The 11641-nt window shown below is 39.8% G+C and overlaps 1 pseudogene; it reads right to left on the reverse strand.

Moving 5' to 3' along the window:
• Window positions 1-6665: 6665 nt before the first annotated feature.
• Window positions 6666-11417, reverse strand: LOC139438587 (calcineurin subunit B type 1-like; annotated as a pseudogene).
• Between the last annotated feature and the right edge of the window lie 224 nt (window positions 11418-11641).

The following is an 11641-nucleotide window of genomic DNA, read 5'->3' on the forward strand; positions in this document are numbered from 1 at the left end:
AACTCCAAGTCCAGCTTCTCCAGACCTATTTCTAAAGTCACAAGCTCCCAAAGGTAAAGTACAAAGTATGACCCATGAAGAAGGGCACTGTACTTCAAAAGAACTGTGTAAGTTTTCCAATTTATATATATATAGACAAATCAGGGGGATAAGTGTGGGAATGGATATTAAGGATGTGGGATAATTGTGGAAGGAATATAAAGATGTATCAAACTGAATTTTTTAATATGAGTACCCTACATAGAGATTCTGGATTTAACGTAGCATGAAGTTGTTCAGATGGCTGCCTGAAACTGGGATCACAAAGTGGCCAACAATGTCTGAGGTTAAGATGACAGAATTGACCTGGTATACTGTAGATGAGGGGAGTCAAAGCTTAGAGAGATTGGTACATTAGGGTGGGTTTACCACCTAAAACTTGCCCACCCACACCAGGAGTGTACAGAGGACACACTTTTCACCAGGACTGTGAAGTGTAAATAGGTGGGACTAACTCAAACTTCCTTGAAGAGCTCTGTGGTTGCTCTTCTCTGTGGGTCAGATTTTACTGTGGTAACTGCTGTCACAGAACTAGGGTCCATAAACACTACGGGCAGGATCAGATCCAAGACAAAGAGAAGTCAAGTGGCAGACTTAGATGCCAAAGACAAGGTGGGAGTGGCTACAACAATGTAAAGCAGACCCAAAACAGTGATCAAATAGTCTGTCATCCTGTCATTGGCTAATAGATATGGGGTGCCTAGAAATAAAATAGATGTCCAGACTACTAAATTTCTACTTGATCTGTATAAGCAGAAGAGTTCTATGTTGAGTGAACCAAAGTCTAACTTGAATTACAGAAACAGAGAGCCAAGACCCCTTAATCAGTTCATGGACTTGAGACACCTTACAGACCCAGAGACCTTTGAATAAGGGAAAGACTGGGTCCCCTCCCAAAGGAATATTATAAAAAAATGTGTATGTAAATCTTTATTCCAGCCTTAGCCAAAAGGATCTACAGCATTTTACTATGGTAACTGAGCATTGGGGAAAAGGAAATAAATAGATATTTAGGGATGATTAGACACTGGCTCAGAGTGACATTATTTCTAGTAGACCCAAATTTTCATGGTGATCCACAAGTTAGAGTAGGGGCTTATGGAGATGGGGTGGTTGATGGAGTTTTGCCTCTACATAGAAAAGTATTAATTAAAAAGTAACCAGTGTTATGGGCAGATATTTCAGAGATCACTGCCACCATCAAGGATGATTTTGTTTGAGAAATGCTTTTTCTTAGGTTGCCATTAGTAAGGACCACAAGAAACAGTTTGCTTTCAGCTGGCAAGGCTAGAAGTATATGTTCAATGTCCTATTCAACAAAATATCAACATTCCAGCCCTATGTTGTAATATTGTCTGCAGTGGCCTTGATCATCTCTTCCTTCCACATGACATCATACTAGTTCATTACATTGATGATATTACCCTGAATGGATTTAATGAGCAAGAAGTCCCAACTGCTCTAGACTTACTGGTAAGACATTTGTATGAGAGAAGATGGGAGATAAATCCAACAAAAATGCAGGGACTTTCCACCTAGCGAAATTTCTTGCTTTTCAGTGGTCTGGGGCAGTTTGAGATATTTCTTCTAACGCAAAGGATAAACTGTTGTATCTGCTTTCTTCTAAAATAAAATAAAATAAAGAAACCAGCACAATGCTTAGTTGGCCTCTTTGGATTTTGGAGACAACATATTTCACATTTAGATGTGCTGCTCTGGCCCATTTACCAAGTGGCCAGAAATGCTGCTAGTTTAAAGTGGGGACCAGAACAAGAGGAGATTATGACAGGTCCAGGCTGCTGTGCAAGCTGCACTGTCACTTGAACCGTATGATCCAAGAGATTCAAAGGTGCTGGAAGCATCACTCACAAATAGAAAGTTATCTGGAAACTTTGGCAGGCCCCTATAGGAGAATCACAATGCAGACCCTTAGGAATTTGGAGCAAAGCCTTTCCATCCTCTGCAGATACTACCCTCCTTTTGAGAAACAGTTTTTGGCCTGCTACTGGGTCTTAGTAGAGATAATATGGTTAGCCATAGATCACTGAATTAACTGACATGCCTCTCATAAGATGGGTATTATCTGACTCACCAAACCAGAAAGTTGGCTGTGCACAGCTTTGCTTCATCATAAAGTGGAAACTGTATATAGGATATATGGCTCTAGGGTTCCTGAGGGCACAAATGGTTTATATGAGGAAGTGCCCCAAATGCCCATTCCTGCCACATTTCCTTCTCTGTTCCAGCTGACAGTTATGGTCTCTTGGTGAGTTCCTTATCATCAGTAAACTGAGGAAGAGAAAGCTCAGGTATTGTTTACAGATGGTTCTGCACAATATGGAATTACCATCCAAAAGTAAAGGGCTACAGAATTGCAGCCTAATGCTGGGAAGTCCCTGAACGACAGCGGTGATGGCAGAGCCTCTCAGTTTACAGAACTTTGAGCAATTCATCTGGTTGTTCATTTTGCTTGAAAGGAAAAATGGTCAGAGTGCATTTGTACACTGATTTATGGGCTTTTGCCAATGGTTTGGCTGGATGATCAGGATCTTGGAAGGAACATGACTGGAAAATTGGGGACGAAGAGGTCTGAGGAAGAGGTATGCAGATAAACATTTCTGAGTGGGAAGAAACATGAAAACTTTTGTGCCTTCTGAACGTTAATCAGAGTGACATCAGCAGAGGAAGCTTTTCACAATCAAATGGATAAGATGACCCACCTGTGGATAACAGCCACCCTCTTTCCCCGGATTTTCTTTTCTTATTCAATGGACTCATGAACAAAGTGGACATGGTAGTAGAAATGGAGGTTATGCATGGGCTCAGCAACATGGACTTCCCCTCACCAGGGCTGACCTGGCTACAGCCATTGCTGAGGACCCAATTTGCCAGCAGCAGAGACATGCACTCAGTCCCTGGAATGGCACCATTCCCTGAGGTGACCAGGCTGCTACCTGGTGGCAGGTTGATTATGATGGGCCACTACCATCATGGAAGTGGCATTGATTTCTTTTAACTGGAATAGACACATACTATGAGTAACTTTTGCCTTACTTGCACACAATGCTTCTACCAAAAGTATCAGCTATGGATGGCAAAATATCTTATCCAGCACCATGACATTCCATACAGCATTGTTTCTGATTAAGGAACATACTTCACAACAAATGATGTGCAAGAACAGGCATATACTCATGGAATTCATTTGTCTTACCAAGTGCCCCATTATCTTGAAATAGCCGAATTGAAAGAACCATGGAATGGCCTTTTGAAGACTTAATTATGGTGCCAACTAGGTGGCAATACTTTTCAGGGCTGGGGCAATGTTCTCCATGAGGCTCTGCATGCTCTAAATCAGCATTGACTCCATGGTGCTATTTCTCCCATAATCAGGATTCAATGTATGGAAATGGGAATGGTACCTCTCACTATTACTTCTGGTGATTCTCTAGAAGATTTATGCTACTTGTGCCTGGAGGCTTAAGCTCTTCTGGTCTACAGTTATTCATTCCAAAAGGATGAGTGCTTCTACCAGGGAAAACAAGAATTGATTTTAACTGGAAAGTAAGACTGCTACCTGTCAACTTTGGGCTCCCCATGCCTCTGAATCAACAGGAAAGAAAGGAGTTACTGTACTGGCTGGGGTGATTCATCTGGCCTATCAAGGGGATATAGGACTGCAAGTACCCATGGAGGTAAAGCAGAAGGTCCCCTAGGGCATCTAGGTACTTAGCACTAGCATGGCTTTTTATGAAAAACGGTGGAAAACTATGAAACATAATCAAGGTAGTACTAATAAAGGCTCAGAAAAATCAGGAATGGAAGTTTGGATTTTCCAACCAGGCAAAGAACCACGGTATTCTGGGGTGCTTGCTGATGGTAAAAGGAACATGGAATGGGTAGTGGAAGAAGTAAGTTGTAAATATGAACTTTGAACATAGGACCAGTTACAGATAAAAGATTGTAATAGTCATGAATGTTTCTTCCTTGTTTTGTTATGAATATGTTTGTATTTGTATATAAAATGAATATCTTGTTCTCTTCCCTATCTTTCCCCTTACCATATAAGTTGTTTTAGTTTTATGTCATAGTATTTAAAGATGCCAATTTTATGAGTGAGTTTCACCAAAGAACTTACACAGTATTCTGGGGGTGGGGCAGAGGGGGTTAGTGTGTTTCCGTTTGTATGCAGGGCAATTGAGTATTGTTAGGAGGAAAAGAATATATCACTGTTATTTTTATTTAGGGGTTGAAAATGTTTTGAAATTATATGTATGGTGGCTAAGTTGACAAGTGATGGACTGTGTAGGCTAATGTGTCAACTTGGACTGTTAATGGTGCCCAGTTAGTTGTTCAAGCAAGCACTGGGCTCATTATAATATTAATACAAGACAGTTCATGGACTTTAATGATCAGTGAGTTGATTGCATAGATGGCTGGTTACATCTACAATCAAATGAGGACATTGCTGTCAGCAAAGGCTGATGTCTTATCCAATCAGATGAAGGCCTTAATAGGAGAAGTGAGTTCAGTTCTCAGAGAAAGAATTGCCATCTCTACTTCAGACAATCAGCATCTCCTGGGGAACTCATCCAGGACCTTCATCAGAGTCTCTGAACTTGCAGCCTGCCAATGGTTGCCTGAGACAATTTTATTAAAATTATACTATTTACAGGCATTTCCTGTTGGTTTTGTTTCCCTAGAGATTCCTGACTAATACCCCACACAACACAGGTAGGACTACTAATGTACCAGACCCTATAGCAATGATGGTTTGTGTTGTCCCATGAAGCTAATAACCAGGATTTGAGGAGGTGCTTGCTGAGCATAAGACAAATATGGAATCAGTAGTGGGAGAAGGTAATTATATATACAAGCCATGTCCACATGAACAGTAGCAGAAAAAAGGGACTAATATGGCTATGCAACTTCTTACTTTAAAAAAAAATGTTTTGAGGGTTTGCATATGTACATAAATTCAAATTTTGTTATTTTCTTCCCAAACTGATTTAGATTTTGAAGACTGCCAAGGCAATATATGAGAAATATATTTGTGTTTTCCAATGGGAATTTATTAACTTACAAGCCTACTCTTCTGAGGTCCTGCAAATGTCCAAATCTGGGCATCAGTCTTCTCTGGCTCTCATTGCTTCAATTATTGCAGCTTGTTTTTTCAGCCTCTGCTCTCTTTCTCTGCAGCCCCTCTGTCTGTTTTCATTCATTTTTTTATGTTACACAAATTTATTACGTTATTATCATTCATTACAAATTGTATGAACAGATGAAGAAAATGTCATCCACGCTCTATGCCTGTGTAAAAAACTTAAAGGGATTTAAATTTGGATAAAACTTTGCTCTTCTGTGGCATGTAGATTAACAAAATTTCTCCCATTTATATCACAAGTATGTATGGGTGTTTAGATCCATTCACGCACATTAAATATCACCAGTTATTTAGATAAGCTCCAAGGCTTTTAAAACACAGAAGGGAAATCCAAGGTTCACACATAAATTTAATGACGAATCATTTAACCATATCATGAAACGAAATTGTATATCCTATGCAGTTACATGATTCCTTCAGGTATTCTTTATTAAGTAATGCACAAGCTAAATCATGATTGCCTCAGACAGTGTCTGTTCTTCTATAAAATAGCCATTGCACATAACTAACTTTTACTCAGGAACATTTAATAAACATCAAGTCTCTGAGTTACAAAGTCACAGAATGAAACAGCCATCAACATTGTGCAATCACAATATGAATAGAAGACTAGCTCTTGGCAAAAGCACTGAACTATACTCTGTCAGGAAGAGATGTATTAAAAGCAGCTCTGCCATGAGACATAATCCCTGGATATATATATATATATAGATAGATAGATAGATAGATAGATAGATAGATAGATAGATAGATAGATAGATAGATAGATGGACAGATAGATAGATAGATAGATAGATAGATATATTCATAGATATAAATAAAGTTGCAGACTCCATTTTTACAAAAGTGTAATTAAGGTAAATAATGGGATGTTAACAAATGCTTTGTCAGTCTTTCAAAGGAGAAAGCACAGGAAAAAGTAAATAGCTGGCTTAATAAAAAAACTCAAATTGCACATTCTTCTATCTATATATAAAACTGTGTGAAATAAAAGTAAGGATGTATATATCCATGATTTTGAACACTTATATTCAGCTTGGCACTTTTTACACTATCATTTTGTTCCTAAATCATGTATATTAAATTAAAGCCAACCAATTACATATACAGAAAGCTACATATATCTATATATAAATATTTACACACATATATATAGATACTTTCTGGTTAGTAGAGATAAAGAAAAATAAATTAAAAAACGAAAACCTTTTCTTTCTTCACCACAATGATAAGCTCTTTTCATTTTTTTATTCTTTAGACTTTAAAATGCTACACAGGGTTATTGAGAGAATAAGAGTTCAATACACTTGGTTGGTTTCATAAGACTCATGTTGGAAAATGTGACTTCACAGAGAAAAATACTTCCATTTAAATACACACAAAGAGCAATGCTGGACATCTCGAGCAGATCTTCAGAGATGGAGAAGAAAGGAAAAGTGTCTGGTAGGACTCTTTAAAAGAGTCACACATCTACCATCATCTATTGGTGGATAGCTAGGTCACCTACAACAGCACAGAATTCTTGAAAGAATATTCTTCCATCTCTATCCTTTTTTGCATTTATTATGGTTTTGTCTACAATTTGCATTAACTGTGTAGCTTTCAGATTGTTCCCCACCATCACCTTCAGCTGTATACCCATCTTTATCCATGTCATAGATACGGAATGCAAACCTCAACTTTTGTTCCTTGTCTCCTTTGACACTGAACTAAAAGGCTCCTTCAATGAATTCTTTTTCTTCTTTTTTATTTTCTTTTATATGCTACATTCAAAGATCAACTCAAGATGGATCAAAGACCTAAATTTAAGAGCCAAGACCATAAAGACCTTGGAAAGCAGTGTAGTGAAACATCTACAAGACCTTGTAATAGGAAATGGCTTCATGAACATCACACAAAAAGCATAAGCAGCAAAAGAACAAATAAATAAATGGGACTTCCTCAAAATTAAAGCCTTCTGCACCTCAAAGGAGTTTGTCAAGAAAGTAAAAAGGGACCCTACACAATGGAAGAAAATATTTGGCAACCATATATCTGATAAGAGGCTTATAACTTGCATATACAAAGAACTCCTATATCTTGAAAATAAAAAGATAAACAACCCATTTAAAAAATGGGAAAAAGATTTAAACAGACACTTCTCCAAAGAAGAAATACAAATGGCTAAAAAGCACATGAAAAAATGCTCCAAATCTTTAGCTATCAGGGAAATGCAAAACAAAACTGCAATGAGATACCATCTTACTCCCATAAGATTGACAGCTATGAAAAAAACAGAAGAATACAAATGCTGGAGAGGATGTGAAGAAATAGGAACATTCATCCACTGCTGGTGGGAATGCAGAAGGATCCAACCATTCTGGAGGACAGTTTGGCAGTTTCTCAAAAAACTAACCACAGATTTGCCATATGACCAAGCAATTCCACTGCTGGGTATATACACAGCAGAACTGAAAACAAGGACACAAACAGATATATGCACACCAATGTTCATAGCAGCATTGTTCACTATCGCCAAAAGTTGGAATCAACCCAAATGCTCATCAACAGATGAGAGGATCAATAAAATGTGGTATATACATACAATGGAATACTACTCAGCTTTAAGAACAAATACACTACAAACTCACGTGATAACATGGATGAATCTTGAGAACCTTATGTTGAGTGAAGTAACCCAGGCATTGAAGGACAAATACTACATCACCTCAGTGACATGAAATAAGCAAGCTGCCTCAGAGAGCTAGAGACTGGAAGATAGGCTTACAGGAAATCGGGGGATAGAGGAAGGATGTAAGCTGACATCTACATGGGTGAAATCTATGGATAAGCTGGAGGTAAGTATGTGTACAAGGAAGGGATAAAATGGGGGCATTGGGTTACCTTTGGATGGGGCTTTGAGAGCTTGAGGGGGTCTAGGAATGGGCAGATGGATAATATTGCCCAAGAAATTGGGGGGAGGGTGGGACAACATACGAACTTAGGAAAATGTCAGGTGTTGGTTGAGAGTATAATGCTGAGAAAACCTTTTCAATATATAATTAGGAAAGTTACCTGTTTAAGATATTTAAAGGGGATAATCTGATGTAGGACAGACTCCTAGTGAATATGTGAATGCTCATTTTGCCAGAGTGGGTTATACCATGGGTAGAGACCCATATAATGAGAGTGAAGGTAGACCCACATCCTGTGGAGGACTAATGCCATCAAATAGAGGGAACTGTATCTCTCAAGAGAAATGGTGGCTCCCAGGGCATTAGGGCAGTTGAGCAAGTCAAGCCCTCAACACTGTTGCAAGTATCTCTGAACATGGCTCCTCAAGAAGTGAAGATTGACTGTCACTGTGGGCCCCAAGGGGAGGGGGAATTAAATATTGAATAGATGGAACCAACGTAACTGTGAGGGCAATAGAAGTGTTTCACAAGTGTACACAAGGATGGATATAAAACATGTAATATTACACTGAAAACATATAGGGGATGGCAGACTAATAATGTAAACCATAATGTAAAACATAGGATAACTAAAAATTTAGAAAACTGTATAGCCTAAAGTATAAACCACAATGTAATCACAAATGTTACCTTTTTTGAAAGCTATTGTCTCAATATCTGTACATCAGTTTCAGTAAATGTGATATGAATAAGTTAAAAGATTATGGCTGTGGAAGGGAAAAGGGTTTATATTGGATATGTGGGAGTACTGTATATTGTATATATGAATTACTGTGATCTATGGCTCTTGTTAAGAGAAGCTTAATAATTAGGAAAAAAGAAAAGAAAAAGATAGGATGTAGAATTTTTCCAAATCAATATGTATTCTATATCTAACCTTTAAACTCATTGCTATATTCCATTTTACTAGTAAGGGAACCTGACATTATATTGGGCTTCACTTTTCAGGAAGTTTTGGATCACAGAATGGTTCAACAATGGCAGTGGAGGAATACTGGTATGGGGTGTTATTGACAGGGGACATATGGTGACAGGGAGTTATACAGGGCATGTGTCCAGGGTGCATGGAAATATTTGGATATACTCATAGTGGAAACAATTAAAAACAACAGCTGAGGGGGTACTGGGCTCCTGGCTGGGGGGGCTCTGTCATGGTCCCTAGGGGAGCAGCAGCAGTCCCTCGGGTGCAACAGCAAGGACCAGGAATGAATGAGGGTCCAACAGTGAGCCCCTGATACTAATGACTATGCTTGTAAGCCTATACACCTGAAATAAGAACAATGCCTAGAGCAGCACTGTGCCTAAGTGTTCCCTCCTGACAGCCTCTGTGTTACTCAAATGTGGCCAGTATCAAAGCCAACCTCAGCATGTAAGTGCACTGCCTTACCCCAGCATGGAACATGACACCCGGGGATGAGCCTCCCTGGCACCGAGGGATCACTACCAAGTACCAGCTGATGATGTAACTAGAAAATGACCTTGAATTAAAGGTTCAATGCAGACCAGCAGAATATCCTTGTCTACATATAATAACAGGAGTTAAAAAGGCTGTTTGACCTAAAGTAAGGGGGAAATGGAAAGGACAAATGAGTTTATATGGTTATGAGTCTCTAAAAAAGAGTCTGGAGGTTGTCAGAAGGATTGCCCTTATGCACACCTGAACAGAGTCTCAGAGACAGATAAAGTAGATACAACCCCAGGTATTTATTCTTCTGAGGGCTAAAGAGACCAACAGGTTTTATGGTCATGGCAGATGGAGTTCACTGTCATGTCATTTGGCCCTTCTTTGGAGTTGGTGTTTCTGCATGATGGAGCTGGACTCAGATGTGATCTCTTTTCACAAGCCTTTCCTGCTACTTTACTGGAATTGTAGTTGGTGCTGGGGTTTAAGATATATCTAGGGGATCTGAATCACTGGACTGACAATATGATAACCAGAACCTGAGCCTCAACAGTCTTCAGCTCCTACACTCTGATTTATTGGACTTACCCCACTCAGCTAACATGGAGTTGAAGAATGTCAACAACCACACCATGGAGTCTACAGTGCCTACAACTGAAAGCAGGAGGATTGCATCCAGTATCCATGTGGAATCTAAGCCCCCTCTTGACATAGATGTGGAATGGACACAACCAAGCCAAGGTGCATAGGAAAGAGGCATACAGTAAGGATTAGAGTGGACTTAATGATATTCTATTCATGAATTAATGTGGTTAATAATGGAGAAAATGTGGCATTGGTGTGGAAAAAGTGGCCATGGTGGCGGCTGGGTGCGGGGAATGGGAGGAGGAGATGACATGTGGAGGCATTTTCTGGACTTGGAGTTGTCCTGGGTGGTGCTGCAGGGACAACTACCAGACATTATGTCCTCCCATGGTCCACTGGATGGAACATGGGAGAGTGTGGACTATGGTGTGGACCATTGGCCATGGGGGTGCAGCGATGCCCAGAGATGTACTCACCAAACGCAATGGATATGTCTTGATGATGGGGGAGAATGTTACTGTGGGGGGAGTGGTGGGGGTAAACGGGGACCTCATGTTTTTTGAATGTAATATTTTTTAAGAAAATGAATAAATAAAAAAACATAATATGTGAACAGCAAAAAAAAAAAAAAGTATTCACCAAATGCAATGAATGTGCCACAATGATGAAAGAGGTTGCTGATGTGGGAGAAGTCAGGTGGGGGGATGGGATATATAAGAACCTCTTATATTTTTTAATGTAACATTTTTTGGGCACGATGTATCTTCAAAAATACAATTAAAATTGATGGAGGTGGGGGTGGAGAGTGGGATATATGGGAACCTCATGTTTTTTAATGTAACATTTTCTGTGATCTAAAAAACTTGAAAAAAGATAGTGAAAAAATAAAATAAAATAAAATAAAATATATGAGGTCCCTATATACCTCCACCCCACCCACTACACCCCTCCCACATCAAAAACCTCTTCTATTATCATGACACATCCACTGTACCTGGCCAAGACATTCTGGAGCACTGCTGCACCACATGCAGAGAGATTCACTCAATGAATTCTTTAAAGTCTACTTCTCCATTCCCATCCGTGTGGAATATATCTATTACTCACTGTGCTAAAGGATTCTGTTGTAACTCTGGCAGAGACATGAACTCTTCCACATGCAAAGAACCAGAATTGTCCAAATCGATGTCCTTAAATCTCTTTCCTAACCTTTTAGCTTCATCAGCATCAAAGTGTGAGCACATTTCCAAAAGCTACTTGCCTCATTTCCCATTTTGCTCAGCAGGTCCTACGGCTCACTCTGTTGGAGAAGAATGTGGGCGCTTAGACAGGCTGGAGCAGCAAGCCAGGGGTCAAATGCGGTGGCCTGGTGCGGCTACTGTTCTCAGGCCCCCACGGGGGAGGGTGGGTGCGGTAGGGCGAAGGGAGCGCCCTGGGGCCTGGGCCACCGGTGGGGTGACTGGGCAAGAGAGGGAGAGGGTGGGGATGGGAGGAAGC

Source organism: Dasypus novemcinctus (genome assembly GCF_030445035.2).
Source record: "Dasypus novemcinctus isolate mDasNov1 chromosome Y unlocalized genomic scaffold, mDasNov1.1.hap2 SUPER_Y_unloc_1, whole genome shotgun sequence".
Classification (NCBI taxonomy): Eukaryota; Metazoa; Chordata; class Mammalia; order Cingulata; family Dasypodidae; genus Dasypus; species Dasypus novemcinctus.